Genomic DNA, 17,848 nt, shown 5'->3' with positions numbered 1-17,848 from the left:
ATGTAGATATGCCGTTTGAAAGCTCCATTTCTGACAACTGGCTGCTTATCTGCCCCGAGACAAAGCAACCATTAGTGTGGAATGCTGTGTGTGAGAGAGGGGGGCGTGGGGGGGGAGGTGGGGTCTGCTGCTGTCTGAACTTACAAGACAGCATGCTGAATGCTCTCAGCCCCCCAAAAACCCACTCTCTCTCCCCCCACATACACACAACACACTCCCTGTCACACTCCACCCCACCCACCCCCCATTTGACAACCACGTTGCAGTCACTTGCATGCTAGGATAGCTGCCCATAATGCACTGCTCCCAATGCTGCTGCAAGTGCCGCAAATGTGGCCACGGCAGTGCGCTTGAAACTGTCAGTGTGGACAGACTGCAGCGCTTTCCCTACTGCGCTCTACGAAGGCTGGTTTAACTCAAAGCGCTCTACATCTGCAAGTGTAGCCATGCCCTGAGCATGTCTTCTATTTTCATTATATTCACCTTTATCTTCAAAGGGTTTATCCAGACTAGGATAAAAGGTGCATTTTAAAAATGTATTAGCAAAAAAGTGTTAACAGCCTAGTGTAGACAGTGTGAGTTGTGTTTCCTCCTGCTAGGGCTCACCTTGACCAGATAACACATGTTAAAATAAAACTTGGCTTTCCTACCCTAGGGTTTTAAAACGTGTTAAAAATGTAAAATGCTCCTTTTATTCATATCTACACAAAAGCTAAGTAGTTGAATTTGGGTTTTCCATGTATTGTAGGCAGGCATCTATTGTTTTTTGAGCTCTTTTATATATTGCTGTTAATTGATTTTAAAATCCTTCTGTTATTCCAGTTAGTTGGTCTAAGGAGGACTGATTATTATTCATATAGCTGTTGCACCTCAGGTCCTATCTGAGATCAGGGCCACTTTGCATCAGGCATTATACAAACACACAGTATGAAAGAGTACCTGCCCCCAACAACCTTACAAATGAAACAGCAGACCTGGTTTAAAAAAAAAAAAAAAGTATATTTCATCAAAATAAATTGAAAAAACATTTTTTTTTTTGTTCATTCTAAAATTTCAGTGATATTTTTCTTCCTTTTCTCTTTTTTGACTAGCTGTACCTATGAGCAAACATTCCTAACAGGTAAACAAGGAACCAAGGACAACATGGGGAGGGTCAGGGACATGACAGCTACCTACAAGTACTTGAAAGCAGGGTTGGTGTATAGAGTTCCTGGCTATGGAGCTAATGTGATTATATCCTAGTAATGTCATCACATCAGCCTGGAGCCCATGAAGAGCAGACTGCCCTAAAGCAGGACACATCTATTGCAGGACCAGGAGATATCCAGATGGGGCAGCCCTTCCCACAGCAGCTCTGCTCACCTTAGAGAGATGGGGGTGGCTCTGGCTCTTCAGACAGCAGTGGGTGCAAGGCTAACCACCATCACTAATCTTCCGGTGGCTCAACCTTCAGGTAGCCACTACTATTTGGGCAGAGTAATGATGTGAAAGTAGGAGAAGGATCACTTAGGACTCCAAGACTGGATCTGATTCACAGTCCATCTGTTGCACTATCCTGTCTCTGACACTGCCTAGCAGCCAATGATTCAGCTGAAGGTGCAAGAAATCCCATTAGGCAGATGTGAAATAATGTGCTCCCCACCTGAAAACTCTTCCTAAACCAGTCTTTAAGCATTAAGGATTAAGCTCTGAAGCAGGAGATTTAGTATCTCTGCCAAAATGTATGTAACCACTAGCTCTGGATACTCTTGTCATCCATATTGATGTTCAATCCTCTTTTTGAATCCTTCTAAGTTTTGCATCTCAATGACGTCCTGCAACGAGTGCAACAGTTCAAATATGCATTGTGGGTAAAATTATTTCTTTTTATCAGTTATAAATTTACCACCTTTTAATCTCACTGAATGTCTCCATGTGCTTTTGTTATGAGACAGAAAGAACATTCTATCATTTATTTTATATATTTTTATCTTGTCCCTTCTGATCAGTTTCCTTTCTGAATTAAGTTAGATCTGTTGGAAGAGTTAGCCACAGTCAAACAGAAGTGGGGAAAGCCCTTTGACTCAAGACATTCAAAACCAGACTAGATAAAGCACTGGAAAATGTACTGTAGGGAACAATCTTATATTGGTAGCAAGATACACTATGTGATCTACAATGTCTTTTTCCATCCCTCATTTCTATGACTCTATAATGATATTTGTCCTTGTTTCAACTTCAGTAAAATATAGGAAGGTTGTTTTAGAATTAGGAGAAATGCCATCACCATCATGCAAGTCTCCATATGAATTACTCATGGAAAATGCAAAAGGAAAATCCTTAATTTCCATTTTAGAAGCAGCACACAAGGACACTTCCCCAGGCCCTTCCAGTAAAAATAACAAACATGCAGCCTTGTATGAGCATAATTTCTCACAGTGAAAATAGACAAATACTGTTACACTGCTCTTAGCTGCTGGTTCATCAAATCGATCAATACTATGAAGCAAGATTAATCAATCTTTTGTTTTTGAACACTCCTAACCCCAATACCATCTGCATCACACACAATCTATTTTATTCCACTTTGGAAGTGAATGAACAGACAGTAGCCTACAAACCTCATATTAATTAAAAGACTGGCAACTTTTGTACAATAAAACCACTACCACAAAAATATGCTCCTATAACATTAACAGTCTAACTTAAATCCAAAGTAGCTAGGAGTCAGAGTTAAATCTCTCTTAACTAACTACCATAATACTGACCCTACATACTTCAGTACATAGGATATATATGATCATCCATTGTTTGGATACACATAGTAGGGCCTGGTTCCCATCTCACTTACTCTTGATTTACTCTGGGTTAACTCTATTAAAATCAATGGAGTTAGTCCACTATAAAATATGCATAAGAGAAGGAGAATCTGACCTGCGATACCTGGGTGTAAAGATGTGAGTTGAAAGCTTCAGATTTCATTTTGATTTTCCTTGGTTTTGTCATTTTGAAGACACACTATGAACTTGAAATCTATAATCATTTTAAAAAATTCAGAATTAGTTTCAGGTTCTAAACCTGTCCTCAAACTTACACAGTACCACAGTGAACTTAGTAGGGTGCACTGCCTCCTGCTAACTTTTGTAGTTTTACAATCATAGTTTCCTGATTATATCTGTCCTGTTGCTGTGTTAAAGACCCACTCAGACACAAGGGAAAACTAAAACAGTGAAACTGAGTTTACATAAAACGCTGTCAAATACACAAAAAAGATGAGAAATAGTTTTCTCCTCTCATCCCTTTCAGTTCTAGTACTATTAGGTATTACTTTTAACAACAATAGGTAAAAAATTTTCGAACAGAAGTGTAATTTTTCAAGCTGACCAAAAACTTTTTCAAGTTTGTTGTGGGTTTTATGGTAAATATTATTTTATGCTACAGACATGTATTAGAGCCGACATCAGAAAAATCAAAAGTCTACTCCTTTTCCCATTGAAGTCAAAGAGCCCTGAATTAACTAACACCACATAGAGCTAAATCAGACTCTGGGTTTCTCATAGTTTTCAATCAGGTCCCCACATATTTTAGCCAAGGAGACCAAGGAATAAACAAACATTCTCTTGCTGAGAGTGTTATGGAATCTTTAATATCCACATAGAGCACACAAGACCACCATTTTTAAGGTTTCATCCTAAAGATGCATTCACTGTGAACTACATGTAATTCAATTTATCTATCTCAGAAGAATGAAGCACTGAACTGAACACGCCGGTCTTTTTCACCTTTGGTTCCAGGGATTCTAGCAATTTCAAACACAACCTGACCACATTACACCATTGCATCAAGTGTCATAGAACATAATGGCTCCTTCAGAGCTATTAATCTATAGCGAAAATACATCCTGAGACCATTTTAAAAACAAATACATTAAACAGATCTCCCCCACATCCTCCTGAAACATGAATTACAAAACCCATTATAGCTAGATATCTGGGGGGGAAGTCACTAAGTACAGAATACAGTGGAATTGGTTTTAAGTTAAGTAATTATGAAACAGAAAGAAGGAAGCCTAAAAAAGGATTTCTGCTTCTCCTTCTCCTCCCCTCTCAAAACAGCTCTCATTCCTAGCTAACCAGCACCTTGCAATAAAATCTACTTCTCCCGGCATTCTTTCACTGTATAACCAAAGCGTCAATTTATGGATATTTCTTCTTTAACAGCCTTCTAAAAGGCTGGCCTTTGCATCTGCTAGAAAATGGAATAATAGTCAGAATGGCATTACTTCTATTTTAAGCGAAGACAGCACATTATTGCAAAATAAATGTACTGCTGCAAGCTACAATCAAAAAAAAGGGACAATAACTCAGGCCAGTGAATTACAGGATTTACCACTAGCCTTGCCTACCCATTACTTACCAAATCAATTCAGACTCACAGCTTCCTTACTTCATGCTTTTTTTTCCAGTAAACACAATGCTGCTCTTCTTTCTTTCAACCAAGTTCTCAGTATACTTTATACTTGCTAATTAGAAATGAATTTTAAAAACTCAAAATGAATGAAAAATGCTTTATTTATTGCATTTGTATGATTTCCCATATTCCTTCATTTCAGTTACTAGAAATGTAACTTCTCAGCATACATACACATACACACACACTAGTTGGTTGGTAAACAATGCTTTAAAAAAAATAGACAGGTTGCTCTTAAGTGGCAAAGAAGAGCTTCAGAAAGGGGAAAAATAATGACTATTTTTTAGATTATAGTTTTAGACAATAATTCCACAGAACTAGCATAAGAACACAGACCCAACATTTAAAAGATGGCATCTATATAAAATGTATCCCTAAATCTTTGATAATTACACAAAGTGACATTTGAAACAAATTCCAAATCAGAATAAAAGAAGCGTAGAAGAGGAAAAATAAAAGTTATGCTATGGATTGACTGGGCAGAGAAAGCCTGATCTGAAGCACTGGAAATTAATGAAATACAAAATGATAATAAGCAGATTTCTGACACCCAGAGTTTCTAAACTGACTGTCAGATTTAAGTGAAAAGTACAAATGACCCTCACTTTTGGATATCTATAAAAAGATTTACCCTTTATTTCTCAAACACTGATGATGACAATCTGTTGTGTATTTGTTTCTGGAGGTACGACAGCCACAGGCTGCAAAGATAGGGGGACACAGTTCAGATTTTGACAGCAATGCAGTGGAATTTAAAGTATTGTGACTGGAATATTTTCAAAAGCATGTTAATTGAGACTGTATGAAACATGTTAACAAAGAGGTATTAAAATACTTATAGTAGTATGTGTTCTCATCACCTGGTATAAAGTAATGTGCAACGAGGGTAGAATTTAATGACATGTCTCATTTGTCCCACACCCCCTTGTTAGCTCATCCTTAATATATGCAGAGCCAGGCAAACATCAATGCCTTCAGTCCATTTTCTGCACCATTGCTTTAGTTCATGGGCCGTTATGACAATCTTAAAGATCTGTAGTTCACGTTATAGCAAGCTGAAATCCCCCATTCTAATAAAACCACAAGAAGTAGAAAGGCAGGTCATTTTTCTGGAAGCTCAGGCCTAAGTCCCCAGTATCCTACCCAAATGCAGATTTCCACATGACGACACCAAAACAAGCCTCAGTGAACTGCTACTGGCAAAACCAAGCTTCCCAGAAAGAAGGTGAAAGATACAGATATAGATCTGCGATGACTGAGAGTGTGATTTAACCAAGCCACAGCCTGACTGCACCAGGATCTATGAAGATACTGCTTAGGACAAGAACAGATCAAGAGGGTTCTGCTCCCTAAAAGTGGTATTCAACAATACCAGTTTGTCATCCCCATCCCATTTCGGACACAGAAAGCTAGAGAGGCATATGTCAGACCCTGGGATGCACCAGGGATGGTCTCAATCTCCTATTCCTGGAAACTCCTTACAAAGCAGGAGCAGTGAGGAGGAGACCAGCAGCACCTTCTGCAGGAGGAGATGTCATCTTCACCCACTGTTCTGCCAGGACCATGTGCTGCCCGTTCAGTTGCTACCGGCTCCTCTGCCCCCGCCCCCATCTTTTCCCACACTCTCAATCAAAGGAAAGTAATCTAGTAGCTCCAGTAACAACACACACCAACATAAAAGGGTTCATAGAGCAATACATTCCCCTCACACACACAAAAAAACCCACTTATAATTATTACTGTTATTGACACTGTTTGCAGCAAGACCTGGCCCCCAGGGCATTAATATATCTGTGTAGCTTTCATTGCAGTTTAGGGAGACATGCAAACCTCACTTGCTCTCTCTGACACTTTCTCTCTCTCACACACACACACACACTCCTAAAACCTGCTGTCTCCCCTCCCCCCACCCCACTCCCCCTGGTGCATGGTGCAGACAGCAAGTGCCTGCCACACCACTTGTGCATTTCTGATGCTGGCGGCTGCCACCACCTCATTTTTTCAGTCGCAGCATCCTCAGCTGCCAGCAGATCCCGGGGGGAGGGGAAGAATCATGCCATAGCCCCCTGTCTATCTCACCCAGGTTAGCTCACATCCCCTGCTCCCCACACACACGCTGAGCCCTGTGCAGCCCGCCAGGCCCTCCTGCAGCCAGGCTTCTAAGCGAGCCCTCATCCGCAGGCGGCCTCAGCACCTGCCCTCAGCACCAAATGCAAATTCCTTTGGGGCCAGCCGGATTTCTGCCCCTTCCTTTATTTCCCCTCACTTCAGCCCAGCCCCAGCATCCCCCTCCCACCGCTGGCTGGGAGCAGCCCCTTTACCTTGGCTGGAGTCTGCGCAGGCCCCTTCAGCAGGCAGCGCGGTGCAGCGGAGCCCGGGGAGCCGGGCGGGGAGCCGGGCAGGCAGCCGGGGGACGAGCGTTCACTTCAGCGGCTCCTACCTCCAGCTCCACCATCTTCCTCCTCCTCGCTCCTCCTGCCGCTGCTCCCTCCAGCTCTGCAGGCACCGGCACGCAGCGCCGGGGCCAGCCCCATCCTGCTGCTGCTCCGCCCCTGCCCCGCCTCCCCCCGGCGTGATGACTGCCCGGCGGACAGGCGGAGGCTCGGGCTCGCCCAGCCAGACAGGGAGCGGGAGGGAGGCAGGCTGGGGTGCGAGCGGCTACTCCTCCGTCAGCGGCAGATGCGCGGGAGCAGTCCCTCCTGCATCAGCGGCAGGGGTGGGCATGCAGCTGCTTGCACCTCGAGAGGAGAAGCAGTAGCTGCATCCGTGTTGCAACCAGGCCCCTTCTCTCATCCACAGCACAAGCATGCACCAGCCCCTCTCAACAGGAGCTGCCGATGGAGATAGGAGTAAGATAGGCAGCGAGCCACGCTCATATCAACAGCAACCCCCTACACCAAATTTCCACCTCTTCCCCACCAAAACCCTCTCCACAATAACCCAGGTTGCGTTACAGACTAATGTCAATTGAATGGGGGAAATTTACAACTATGGGGCGGATTTGCTTCAAATTTTTTTTCCAAAACTCCATCAATAATTACGCAACTAGATTTGAGCCTACACTTGCTTGAGTTTGGTGCACAAATCAAGTAAATGTGTCTTCAATTACTTGTAAGAAGCGCCACTAGTTATTTGCATTCACATGTACCAATTTGCACGTATGCTCACATTTAATTGTGTTTATAAATGTGGCCTGATATTGTGGAAGTGGTGGGAAGAGTGGTATATGCGCATTCATTTTTTCATGTCCAGGTAGGTCTCTGAGACTTTCATTATAAAAAGAAGTCTTCCGTTTTTTAAAGGAGGGAGATTTTTAAAGATGCTTGAAACATAGTACAAAATAATAATAATAAATAATTCCCCATCTGCCACATAAGCTATGATAATTAAGTTGTGTTTGTAAAGTGCTTTGAGATACTTGGAAGAAAAGTAAATTAACTACTCAGTACCTATCTAGGAATATAATAGTTTACTGTGCTAATGTTAATTCAGAATTTAATCATCGGCAGGAATAGAACTTCATTTATCCTGCTCCGACGCATCGACCATTAATGGAGACTCTCTGTTAATTGGTAGTATTGCAATGCCTATGACACACAGTTGAGCCATTCTGATTCCATCCAGTAAATGGCCATTATACCTGTCCACCCTAGTCTGTTCACTACAGTATCCTACAAATGTAAAGTGTATAGTAAAATGTGCATAGTGCAAATGTGTATGTTGTACAGTAAGGCAAAAAGTCCAATTTTGCAGAGAACACTTCTAAAACCTCCTGAATACAGTGCTGTGGTGCTTTCTGGTTAGACTATCGCTGTCCCAGCTTTTCTCCCGTTCTGCTATAGAGAGCCCTTTTTCTTCCATTTCATTTTTCACTCTTGCTTGCTGTCTTTACTCATCGACTTAATGTGCCTGTTCTTTCTTTCTCTTCCTCCCTCCTGCAGACGTCTACCAGCTCTATGTACTCATAGAGAGAGAAAGAATAACTCCTTATGGCACTGGGGCACAGGTTGGAGCAGAAGAAAGATATGCCATTTGGTGGTATACTTCATCGTCTTCTGCTCTTACAACCTAACACTATTCAGCAGTGGCAGGGTGTGCACGTAAGACCCCAAAGCTTAAACTGTTATATCAAATAAAACCATTCAATTCTCACAAAAAAACAAACAAAATGTATTCTTAGATCCCAGCATGAAAAGCAGCATTTCAGTGTTGACTGAATAGCAACCAAAAAAAAAAAAAAGACTCCATATTCTAAATGCCTCCCTCTCCTCTCACAATTAGGACATGAATGGGCCTGTAAGGCTCAGGTTTTCTGTGAGACTGAGGAGATGCTGGTACACTCACTTGACAGTACTAGCACTGCAGTAAACTGCACTGGCATTGTGCTGTAGGCCCCTAGGTATGACCAAGGCAAGGAGAAAGTAGTGGTAGTGGCAACCAAGTTAGTACTGTACCTACCCAGTTCAAGCCATGCAGCTGTACAGCAGAACCGGAGACAGCATTGCAGATTTGCTTGTGTAGCCAGAATGCCACTGCTGCTATTGTTACTCCACCTCTCTCCCTTGTTTGGTGCACAGGAGAGACATGGGGTGTCAAATAGTACTTCCCATTCTACTACATGAAATTAAACTAAATATTGGACTTTAAACTATCATGATGAGCACTAACAGTAGAAATCTGCAATGGATTCTCACCCCACATCAGCAGTATTGAGGTTGGGGTGGTATTAATTATTATTATTATTTCCATAACAATTGTACCTAGAGAATCAGAAGTATGGGGCCTATTGTGCTAGGTGCTATACACACATAATAAAAAGACAGTTGACACCCCAAAGAGTTTACCAACTATGCAAGAGATTGAGTCTATACAAAATCTATGTAGTTCCTGCAGAATTGTGTTTGTTTTCTATTCTAGTTGGCCCTATTCTTAGATTTTAATACCAGCTATCACTGGCAGACATATGGAGAAAAATGTTAATATTTTCAGCTGAGAAATAATATGCTTTAAATAAGCAGATTTTTTCCTGCATTACTAATATCAACTTCTTATTTCACATTTAATAATCTTTTATATCTCCAATTTGATTGTCACTGTTTATGCCCTTTACTTACTTTTTGAATTTCTCTCAATTAGGACAGTGAAAATCCATTAAGTCAGCTACAATTTTGTTTATAGTCAGTTTCATTTTAGTTTAAGGTGCTCAGGTTCTTCATGCAGCAATGTTTGGGTTTTGTTTACTTATGTAAAAATATTTCCACTAGGGTTTTTTTAAATGTAAAAGCATTTTTTAAGTTTTATAGAGCCTTGCTTCTACAAAATTTAATTTTCTGGACAAATGTAAATTGATATTGTCCCTTTAAACTGAACAGAATGGTATGTAAAAATTGTAAATATAACCAAAGCCAATAGAAATCTGCAAACTTTGCAGAACATTAGATTAACACCTTTGAGCACTCCCACTTCCTAATTTGTTTTACAGGGAAGTTGGTGAGAAATGCAAATAAAGACACTTGACAAATCTGAAATATTCAGACACTCCTGATCTGTAAATAATGCTAAGCTACTGTGCCCTTCATTTAAACACTTGTATGTTATTTTACTGGTTAAAGCTGCAGCCCTATGCACTTCAATTTAAAAACTGTGTGTACATTGTACGGTCAGTTAACGTTAAGACTCAGATCCCCAGCTATGGCCTAGGTATGCACTGCTCAGCAGAGGCAAAGGAGCCTTTGCATTCCACAAATCCTAGGCCAGCTGTGTACCAAACTGGTCATTTGATGTCACTGTCAGCAGCCTGAAGCGATTGTATATTATGCTGGCTGCTAGTGGCCCCAAGGAACCAGTATGGCAGTTAGGAATTGTCAAGGTGTAAGGAAGCCTGGCCACATCTCTTTTCCCCAGCCATGCCTAATACTAATCCTCTGGTGGCACAGAGCAAACATAACAGCTCCCGGAGCACCCCCATGCCTGCCACAGGGAAGGAGTGCGGTAGAAAAGCTGCTACCACTGCCCTACTAGAGGATCCCTTTAAATTGTGGTGATCCTTTAGGAGCCTGTTATGCCAGCCCATGTTGCATAATTGCATTGCAATGGCTGGGACTGAGGAAAAAAGTAAATTGAAAGCGTTTCTTTTCTCTTTGCGGAAAAATTTATACCCTGTAAAATGTGTTAATTGGATTCAATCTGGCTATGTTCCACATCTGCTAATACACCCATTAACCTAGATAAAACCTTAGAAATGGCAGTTCAGGCATTTTTTGCTGCTTAAATCCACTGAGCTGGCAAATAGGCAACCTGTAGGTAGTTTGGGGGGATTGAAAGTTACACTGCTATTTTTGGGCTTGGACCAATCAACAAACAAACAAAGAGTGGCAAGCCCCGATAGACTGAGGGGACCAGGGTAGGCCAGACACAGTTTTAAGGTCAGATAAGCTCAAGGGACAGAAATGAATGCTTTCTACAATCTGAATGATATGGAATTCCAGCTTTCAAATGTCATAAAGTATTAATCTCCAACTCAAGTGGTCTGTGAAATGCCTGCTGCTAGAATTGTGTAGGAAAGACTGTTGCAAAAGTGCTTAGTGGCATACTAGTAAAAATGCTCTCAGAACTAGAAACATTTTCCAAGCTCTGCTATTGGACCAATGAGCTGAGAGCCGTTTTATTAATGAGCCCTCCAGGCCTCAAACCAAAACTACACCTAACTGTTTTAGCGTTGTGTTTCAGCCTTTGGCTGCTGCTCAGAAGTAGGGCTGTCAATTAATCTCAGTTAACTCAAAAAAATTAATTACGATAAAAAAATAAATATCAATTAATTGCCCTGTTAAACAATAGAATTTCAATCCAATTGAAATTTATTAAATATTTTTGGATTTTTTCCTACATTTTCAAATATATCGATTTCAATTACAACACAGAAAACAAAGTGTACAGTGCTCACTTTATATTATTTTTATTACAAATATTTGCACTGTAAAAATGATAAACAAAAGAAATAGTATTTTTCAATTCCCCTAATACAAGTACTGTAGTGCAATCTCTTTATCGTGAAAGTGCAACTTACAAATGTAGATATTTTTTGTTACATAACTGAACTCAAAAACAAAACAATGTAAAACTTTAGAGCCTAAAAATCCACTCAGTCCTACTTCTTATTCAGCCAATTGCTAAGACAAACAAGTTTATTTATATTTATGGGATATAATGCTGCAGGCTTCTTATTTCCAATGTCACCTGAAAATGAGAACAGGCATTCGCATGGCACTGTTGTAGCTGGCGTTGCAAGATATTTACGTGCCAGACTAAAGATTCATATGCCTCTTCATGCTTTGGCCATTGTTCCAGAGGACATGCCTCCATGCTGGTGATGCTCATTAAAAAAAATAATGCATTAATTAAATTTGTGACTGAACTCCTGGGGGGAGAATTGTAGGTCTCTTGCTGTTTTACCTGCACTCGGCCATAGATTTCATGTTATAGCAGTCTTGGATGATGACCCAGCACATGTTGTTCATTTTAAGAACACTTTCACTGTAAATCTGACAAACGCAAAGAAGATACCAATGTGAAATTTCTAAAAATAGCTACAGCACTCGACCCAAGATTTAAGAAGTTGAATTGCCTTCCAAAATCTGAGAGGGACAAGGTTTGGCATATGCTTTCAAAAGTCTTAAAAGAGAAACACTGATGCAGAAACTACAGAACCCAAACCACCATAAAAGAAAATCAACCTTCTGCTGATGACATCTGACTCAGATGAAGAAAATGAACATGCGTTGATCCGCACTGCTTTAGATTGTTATCGAGCAAAACCTGTCATCAGCATGGACACATCCTCTGGAATGGTGGTTGAAGCATGAAGGGACATATGAATCTTTAGCCCATCTAGCATGTAAATATCTTGCAACACTGGCTACAACAGTCCAGTGCAAACACCTGTTCTCACTTTCAGGTGATATTGTAAACAAGAAGCAGGCATTATCTTTTGCAAATATAAACAATCTTGTTTGTCTGAGCGATTGACTGAACAAGAAGTAGGACTGATTGGACTTGTAGGCTCTAAAGTTTTACATTGTTTTATTTTTGAATGCAGGGTTTTTTTGTACATAATTCTACATTTGTAAGTTCAACTTTTATGATAAAGAGATTGCACTACAGTACTTGTATTAGGTGAATTGAAAAAAAACTTTCTTTTGTTTTTTACAGAGCAAATATTTGTAATAAAAAATATAAAGTGAGCACTGTACACTTTGTATTCTGTGTTGTAATAATTATATTTGAAAAATGTAGAAACATCCAAAAATATTTAAATAAATGGTATTCTATCATTGTTTAACGGCACGATTAATCCTACGATTACTTTTTTAAAATTGCGCAAATACTTTTTTTAATTGCTTGACAGCCCTAATCAGAAGGTTCTTGAGTTCTGACAGAATTCTGCTCAATAACGTCATTTCCAGTATTAGGGATGTGTTAGGACATCGTGCCAGATGTATCCAGACACGCTGGAGAAGTATAGAAGATGGATGTATCGCGTATGGTATTTAGCATTGAATTGGTGTTGTCAGTTAAGTTGGCATTAGAAGACCACAAAAGATTTGAATTTATTTTTTATTTTTGACAGACTTCTTCCCTGTCCCTCTTCTTGACCTCTCCTGCCATCACCCTCAGAAGGTCCCATGTTAGGATGACCCTTCCTTCTTCAATCAAGCAGCCTGAACCCAAATCCATTTCAAGCCTGTTAGTGTTGCTTCTTGCATTGGCCAGAGAGCAACACAAAATGCTCTTTTTCCCAAGGAGTTGAATGTGCTGCCCCTGCAGGACTTCCACAAAACCCCAATTCTGATCCCAAGTCACCAAGCAGATCCCCAGATCTTGGCTTCCACCAGGCAGGATTCCATTAAAAAGAATGGGAAAGCTCACATCTGTCTTATTGTTGTTGTTGCAGTCTGTCTGCCCAAAGCCTGCACAAGCCAGTATGTCCATTTACAGTGTTAGCAACTTGAAGGGGAAGAACTTTCCTAATTTTCCTTTGAAGCATTCATGGTGCCTGGAGGGCTAGAAATATTTTCTTTTAAATACATTTTTATTTTGAACAACGTTAGCATAATCCATAGCAATATTGACATATTTTGGCAATGAAGAAGCACTCTGGAGTGTATTAAATGAAAATTGCAGCATAATATAACATAAAATACATCCTAATCACTACATCTAATTACAAAGAAGAGTAAATCACTAAAAATAGTAAATGTCTTAAGTATAATAAAAGAATGAATAATCAGATAGGAATCTGCCACCTTCACAATTTCATGACGTATTTTAGGACTCGGGTAATTCAGCTTTGAATTTCAATGCATGGCAAAGAAGGCAGCTTTCAAAGTTGTAGTGAGGTATATTAAAGGGACACAGTCATCTTAAAATTCACACCTAATCTAGTATGCATTTGGCAACCCTTTGTGTATATATGGGTTCATTTTTTTTCTCTTAAATAGTGAATATGTCTCTTTCCCCAGTTGTTTGTGTCTTTCACACAGCAACAGGGGATAGAAAACCATTTGTAAAAAATAAAATTTAATTGTAAAACCACAAAAATTGGGAGCAGGGAAATCAATGGCAGGAGCAGTAATTTAAAAAAAAAAATTCTGCTACATGACTATATTTCAAATTGACAGTTTTCCTTTAAATGGAATTGCTGAATTAACCAAAGTATTGTCTACGTTTGTTTCTAAAACAAACAAACAAAAACAAAAAAACAATAGCGCTTACCTTATATAAGCATCCCTTGTATCGTGCTTCAAATTCCCTCCTGAATTCCCAAAGACCTCATAAATTCCCAAAGACCTCTAGCTGCGGTAGAGGCAACAAGAGTTATTTCTCCTCGATGATAACACCCAGAAGGACTGTTCTGGTATTCTGAACAAAGCAGTAAGCCCAAAATATCTCCTTTCAGGATCACATTCAAGTACTTATCCCTTTGTTAAATTTGCCACCTACACTATTTTGTAAATAACATTAGCTAGATCCAGACCATTTTGGCGGCTTTTATTGGGAGCAGTGTTGTCTGAACAGGAGGGTGAACTTACTGGGCTAAATTAATTCAGAGATGGTGCCTAAGATGAGAATGTCCTCTTATGCTTACTATGCCCTGCTTAAACTTACTGACACCTGCTCTAGGACCACATACAGTTGTCTAAGTTAGTGTAACTTACATACCAAGGAGCTAGAAGGAAAGGTAAAATGGGGTAAGTTAAAGTTGGGTGGGTGGTACTTTAACTTACCTTTTCTTCTAACTTCTCAGTGTTTAAGTTACTCTGACAGATCCCCTTACACATGGAAAGAGTGATTGTAAGTAGATCTAACATCAAGGGGTCTAAGTGACTGTGAGTGGGTTTAAACTCCACCTCTGTATCTGGTTGGCTGCCTTCATTGTTGGAGTTTTACTAGGGAGTGCTATAGGCTATGACCTGCAAAATGCCTTGCCCCTGATGACTGCAAGCCTCTCTGTAGGAAAGCAAAATGTCGGCCCCCTTCTGACAAGCAATCATTAGGTCCTTGTTGTTTGACAATAAATGACCTAACCAATTACTACTTCTCCTTGAAACTTTTCTTTCAGCATAATGTCAATGTTTGGTGGTTGGAAGACAAACAGTTTAATTTGAATTTCTCTGATTTCCTAGTTTGCCAGTAGTCTGGTTTTAGGTCTTGGGATGGCATGGAAATTGCACTAACTTCTGTTGTAATAATTGGGCCTACAGATTTACTCTAATTGTGAGCTCAACTGTAAAAAGTATGTGAAAGTTCATAAGATGTTCATAACATAAGGCATGAAAGGGTGACAGAACAACTGAATTAGTCCAAACAAAAAGACCTGCTGATACAACTCAATGACTGCGTGAAGAACATGCTTGGTAAACAAGAAAGGTGTGGACCCACAATTGGTGTTTCGGAAACTAGGCCTAATTGGAAGACAAAATAATAAGAGAATGGGCTATTCGACACATCACTCCCTTTTGGGATCCTTAAAAAAGAGAGTTTGGGGGAAAAATTGACCACTGGAGTGAGCGTCACCATCAGAAAAAGAAGCTACATTTTCTGTCTTTGCAGTTCTTTTCTCTCCCCCTTTTGTGTGTGTTGTCTTATTTTGTCTTCTTAGGAAATGGGAGTGGACTTTAACAAAACAGTCCAGCCCATCTCAACTAACTTCTCTTTCTCCCCCTCCCCACCCCCAAAAGGACATTTACTACCATTTTTAATACCATCTAAAAGACTGTCAAACTTGGGGGGTGGGGACCTTCTAAAAATTCTCTCCAGCTAAAGGGAAAGGGAGTAAGGTATATTATTAAATGGAAACCTTACTTTACACTTCAGTGCTTTAACCATTTTTTTCGTTCTTTCCTGTTTCTCTCATAACTAGTGTGACAAAGTTCCTCCTCTGCCTTGGTGGGTTCTGCGCTTTCTGGCAAATTTCCTCGCCTCAGAGGTTCATGGCAGTCCTCAGTTTGGCTCCTTTTGTTAATGGCACAAATCTGCCGTTCACTCAGCTAACCTCATCACTGGCCAGCATGGGGAAATGGAGGAGCACAATCCCCGCAGTCTCTGCTGGCCCACCAAATCAGTCGGGGGACAGGCCAGAGACCTTCCCCTCTGGTGGGATCCACAGTCCAGGTCAACTCCTCATATCAAATAGGGAGTTAGGGGGAATGGAGGGGAACCTGGGCCCACGCTCTACTCCGGGTTCCAGCCCAGATTGCATCTGGGCTGGATTGCATCAGTCTACAGTATCTCCTGTAACAGCTGCATGCAGCTACAATTCCCTGGGCTAATTCCCCATGGCCTCCTCTCAACACCTTCTTTATCCTCACCACAGGACCTTCTTCCTGATGTCTGATAACGCTTGTACTTCTCAGTCCTCCAGCAGTACGCCTTCTCACTCTCAGCATCTTGCACGCCTATTGCTCCCAGCTCCTCGAACACATCTCACTAACTGAAGTGAGGTCCTTTTTAAAACCAGGTCTCCTGATTAGCCTTCCTGTCCTAATTGAGTCTAGTAGCTTCTTAATTGGCTTCAGGTGTCCTAATTATCCTGCCTTAATTGGTTCCAGCAACTTCCTGATTGTTCTGGAACAATCCATTATCTTAATCAGTGAAAAGGGACCTGCTTAGTCTGGGGCTAATATATCTACCTTCTATCACTCTCCTGTAGCCACCTGGCCTGACCCTGTCACAACAGATAAAAGGATTTTCAATGGTGTTTGCCAGGGTAGTAACAAGTTGAAGTCTCTGTATACCAAACCCTGAACCTTGTTTCAGAGTAGCAGCCCTGTTAGTCTGTATCCGTTAGTCTGTACTGTGCCACAAGTACTCCTTTTCTTTTTGTGAACCTTGTTTAACACTGTTAAATGTTGGACAGTGACTGGTTTATATTAACACTGTTAACTTCCTGGGCCCATGTATTCCATCTAAATTAAATACAACACTTCCTTGGTGGTAGATCTCCCCACCATCACGCCAAGGTCAGGTGTCCAGGCTCATTTTATTAGCTCTATCAGAGGCTGTTTCACTGTTGATTGTGAGGTGTTGCTGCTGACTTGCCTCTGACATCTGCATGGCTGATGGGGTAATTCTCCAATACCTTGGTTTCTTTCTTTCTGAGAGTTGTCAGTGGATAGAGCCGGGCCATGACCCATCTCTCCCCAAGGACCCTCTCGGGTGGGGATCCTGTAGCCTCCAAGTCTACAAGGCCTGCTATACAGGGGAGAGTACAGAGAAGGAAGCAAAGAAGTGACAGTTTGAACCAAGCTGCCTCCAAGAAAACAGCCAGGCAACTGAAGCAGACTGCAAATCCTAAAATTGATAGACCCAATTGGAAGTGAGGGCTTAGGACATGCCCTGGCTGAGAACAAACTAAGGATGACCAGTCAGGAGAAGCAGAGACCCCTTGAAAGACCACACCAGGAGATGATGACAGACCCATTCTGTATAGATCTCTTTTTAATTTGTGGGTGCACAGAACATCTCTATATGTAAGTTGATACATAGACACACACACACACATACTGTTTTTAAAAAATTCTCAACAAAACAACTACATTTTCCTCTCTCTAAGCAGTTAAATAAGACAACAGGGACAGACATGTTTACAGATATTTAAAAGATTTATTAGTGTGCTGCAGGCAATATAGACAAGAAAAACAAGGTATGAGCAAAACAGTTGTTTTCTTTTTAAAAAATGTTGAGGATAATCAAGGGCCATAACCTGCTGTTAAATGTTTGTTGTATGTACAGCACAAGATTTTAGCTAGAGGTACATGTTGGTATTTGTGGTAGCTTCTGTGATGTGTTATTATAAGGGTGCTGGGATGTGGGCCTATAGGAATAATATTGAAGTATGTAT

At 40.7% G+C, this 17,848-nt stretch overlaps 1 protein-coding gene across 1 annotated transcript in view; it reads right to left on the bottom strand.

Annotated features, from left to right (window-relative positions):
- APBA1 (amyloid beta precursor protein binding family A member 1) overlaps positions 1–17,158 on the bottom strand; it is a 148,608-nt gene extending 131,450 nt beyond the window's left edge. Inside the window, exons 1-3 of the mRNA XM_043547160.1 lie at positions 17,087–17,158; positions 14,221–14,367; positions 6,771–7,280 (exon numbers count right to left, since the gene is read on the bottom strand). The gene's annotated coding sequence lies outside the window, so the exon portion shown is untranslated. The remainder of the gene's footprint in view (positions 1–6,770; positions 7,281–14,220; positions 14,368–17,086) is intronic.
- Positions 17,159–17,848: the final 690 nt, after the last annotated feature.

The sequence above is a fragment of the Chelonia mydas genome, chromosome 5 (assembly GCF_015237465.2).
Source record: "Chelonia mydas isolate rCheMyd1 chromosome 5, rCheMyd1.pri.v2, whole genome shotgun sequence".
Classification (NCBI taxonomy): domain Eukaryota; kingdom Metazoa; phylum Chordata; order Testudines; family Cheloniidae; genus Chelonia; species Chelonia mydas.
The sequence above is the reverse complement of the archived record's forward strand: the minus strand, read 5'-3'. Positions and strand labels throughout refer to the sequence as shown.